Here is a 3,916-nt window from a genome sequence, read left to right as displayed (position 1 = left end):
AGCAAGGCAGCGAGCAGAGAAATTGGGGTGTCATTAACTTCTCATGTAGCAACCTCGCATGCTTCAGGCGGCTTTCTTTACCAAATGGTAACTGCAAAACTTCCCCGACATAATCAGTCTATGTGAAGTTTTTGTGACAACTCAACACAGAAAAACTTCTAACACAAATTCAAAGCAAACCGACATGTAAAGAAAACACAACAAACAAAAAGTTGCTTCAACAACTTTGGACAGCAAACCAACTGACAAAATTTACACACAAAAAGTTTCAATACAATTTCAAAGCAAACCAACATGCAAAGACAACACAAAAAACAAAAAAGTTGCTTCAACAACTTTTGAAAGCAAACCAACTACGGAGAAGAAAAGGCACACAATGAAGGAAAAATAAAAGCAAGAAATTAGAAAGTAAGGCTTTGGTAGAAACAAATGTGTTCCCCGTTTAATTTGTGACAAAAAATTGTTAAACCAATCAAATGAAAAAATGCAGATTTAATTTAAGCAAAATGCCTTACTCACCATTTCCAGAGCGAAAAAAACAAAACAAAAGGTTTTCTTCTTTGGAGAGAGGTCCCAATCCTTCTCCCACCTTCCTCAGACCGGCGAACGTCGGCAATTAAAGCCGAACGATGGCAGTTTAGAGGCAGTAGAGGGTAAAGGATATGCGCGGATTGTGTTCCGCGTGCAGCGACTGGCCGGCGAAAAAGGCCAGCTTGTGGGCGTACTGGCACGGGGCCGGAACGTGGATGGTTCCCGGCCAGTTGAAGTACAGGCGGGTCAGATTGTAGGCCAGGCGATGCATGTGGTCCGGCTTGAGGCCCGTCGTGTCGTAGATGGCGTTGTAGTGGGTCGGGGTCACGGTGCCCTGGCGCACGCTCTGCGACACCAAGAAGAAGTCGTAGCGCTCGGGGCGCGTCACCTCGCTGTCGATTACGGTGCCCGGCGGCGGGTTGGTCACGTTGTCGTTGCGCTGCAGGAAGATCGTGGCCTCAAGGCCCGGCAGGAAGAAGCGCGTCAAGATGCGCTTGGTCACCACCACGAAGGCCAGCTTGTGCTCCACGCCCGGAAAGAGTGCCTGCAGCGAGGCCACAATCTGGTCGACCTCCCACTCCTTCACCAGCGCCCGAGACACGCTTATTCAGTTATCAGCTGCCAGTTCCTTTCTGCTGACAGCATTGGAAGTTTCCAAAAGGTGATTGGAAGAATGGAGGCTCAGAAGCAGAGAGGTGGCATAAGGTTGAAAGTGCAGGACTGAAAACGGAGAATTGTAAGGCCAATTTATAACGCAGTTAAATAAAAACAATTATGAGATCACTGCGACACCCGTATTGGAGGAATGCGCAAGCATTGACGCCTCCTTGCCCCTCTTTGCCTAAATGAAGTTCCATCATTGACAATTTTGAGTTTAAAAAGTTGGCGCCACCCTTCGTTTTTAAATTTGGCGCCACGGTTCGCTCCGTCCCCACTTCCGGTTTTTCAGATTTGGCACCAAGCTTTAGCTCCACCCCTTTCCGGTGTTTTAAAATTTTGCGCCACTTGTGCTCCGGCCCCGCACACTTTTGGGAAATTTTTGGCTCTAATTAATTACTACCCGACAAGCACCTCGTGATTTTCCCTGAGAGATTTTTTGATGCTGAATCTAATGCAAACCTTGATTTTAATTGCCCTTTAGTTGCCGGCACGTCTGGCGGGTACTCGCTTTCAGTCTCATGATAGTTTCTGTGTTTTTGCCATTTGATTTTATGCGCGGCCCTAGGACTCGAATACTGTCTGCCGTCGGAATGGCATTGCCATTGACTCGTAAAAGCAATATCACAACCCTTGCTAGGAAGCCTGTTTCTTTTCCTTTTTTTAAGGTGACAAAAAAAAAGAGCCTGTGATTTTACGTCCGAGCGCATTTTTAACAAGCATGCAGGGATGAAGGAGGCCAATCCTTTGACACTGGTTCAGGGTTTGGTCATAAGCCGAGTGCTATACGTTGCCCCCTATCTCAAACTGGCCAAAGCAGAAAAGGACAGAATTGGCATCATAATAAGAAAAGGGATCACAACCGCACTAGGTCTTCCCCTGAACACTTCCACGCTATTAAAACTTCTAAGGATAGGTGTCTCCAACACTCTGAACGAGCTCATAGAAACCGCCACGGTGTCGCCGCATCAAAGGCTTTAAAAACCAAAACGGGAAGAACAATCATGGAGTGCCTGGGGTTCGAACCCTCGAAGTGTTCATAGGGGACAGATAACGTACCTAGAGCAACCAGGGACGGACTCAAAATTCCACCGCTGCCAAAGAACATGCAACCGGTATTTCACGAAGGTAGACGCAAATATGGTTCTGCGGCCCTACAGGGCAACTTTCGAGGTAGATCCGATGTGCTCTACGCGGACGCTGCCGAATACGATCGCAAGTCAGCACACACAGCCATAGCGGTTCGTGAGAGTGGAGACCGGGTCTCGTGCTGCACCGTTAAAAACACAAGTGCAACTCAGGCAGAAGAAGCTGCCATTGCTCTAGGAATAATACAAAGCGGTACAAGGGTGATAGTGCGTGACTCTAAGGCAGTCATTAAGAATTATGATATGGGCAAAATCTCTGCTGCAGCCGCAGAAATTCTGAGAGAAGGGCAAGTACCATCAGAGCTAATCTCAATGATCTGGTCCCCGGCTCATCAGGTCCTGTGGGGGAACGAGAAGGCGCACGCGACCACCCGAGGGCTCACTTTCCGGTCGATCGCCGCTGACGCACCGCTTCGACGCGAGGAACACCTCCCATCGGGTGACAAACTCACAACATTCCATGAAATCATTTCTCATTATAAGCTTGGTCGCAATGCCTATTCAGCAGCAGATAAACAGCTCAGTAGGGAAGAGGAAATCATACGGAGGAAATTGCAGACCGGGGTGTTTCCAAACCCTCAACTGTACACTAAATGGCATCCAGTAGTCTTTAATCCTAGATGTACGCCCTGCAATAGCATTGCAGATATAGTCCACATGGTCTGGACCTGCCCTCTCTATAGCGACCCGAATAGAAATGTACAATCCTGGGAGAACTTATTGCTCAACCACGAAGCAGAAGAACAACGCAAAGTCATCGGTCTCGACCTGACTGCAGCCGAGTCCCCGAAAGATTCCGGCAGACGGTTAGGTGAATGAATGGGGGTTTAGGCTATAGCCCTCTCCTCCGTCATTTTTGACGGATGCAAATTCAAGTTCTCTCTTTCTCTCTCTTTCTCTCTCTCAGTGTCCTAGTTAATCCAATCATTGCTATGTTAAAAAGCAAAGGTGGCATCCTGCGTTTTTTTTTTTAAATCGTCCCTTGATTGGTTCAGTTTTATGGGTTTTTACGCGTTCCACAGTGAGTCAAGCTATGGGAGATGGAGTAGAGAAGGGTCCTAATGCCAATGGCTGCACAGGAGACCTCCTGTTTCAAACTTAAAAAAATCAATATGCACAAACAACAACGGATAAAATTGAAACAGAGTACACAAAATAATAAAACACGCGAAAATGCAATAAATGCAACTGTAAACGAAACTTTACTAGGGTAAATGGACATAAATGCATAAACACAGATGAACAATTCAAGTGAAAGCTCCTTATGTTCTAAGCAAAAAAAAAAGGATTACTGCGATTGAAGAAAAGTACGGAAACTACGCTTGAATGTACGAATGTTAGATGATTGCTTTATTCTAAGTGGCAATGAATTCCACAAAAATTAGGCAGATAAATTTACTGTGAATTCACCGTAGTTAGTTGTAGGCTTAGGTAGTAAGAAATTGTTTTGGCATGAAGAGCGAGTGAAGCTTCGTCGAGGAAACTGGATATTATTAATTAACGGAATGGGAAGTGATCCTTTCGTGAACCTAAATATGAGAATGCCAAGATAATAATGAACCATGGATGAAATCGCAAAA

General features: G+C 46.0%; 1 pseudogene; it reads left to right on the top strand.

Moving 5' to 3' along the window:
• Positions 1–1,204: 1,204 nt before the first annotated feature.
• Positions 1,205–3,155, top strand: LOC144116379 (uncharacterized; annotated as a pseudogene).
• Positions 3,156–3,916: the final 761 nt, after the last annotated feature.

This window comes from Amblyomma americanum, chromosome 1 (assembly GCF_052857255.1).
Source record: "Amblyomma americanum isolate KBUSLIRL-KWMA chromosome 1, ASM5285725v1, whole genome shotgun sequence".
Classification (NCBI taxonomy): Eukaryota; Metazoa; Arthropoda; class Arachnida; order Ixodida; family Ixodidae; genus Amblyomma; species Amblyomma americanum.
The sequence above is the reverse complement of the archived record's forward strand: the minus strand, read 5'-3'. Positions and strand labels throughout refer to the sequence as shown.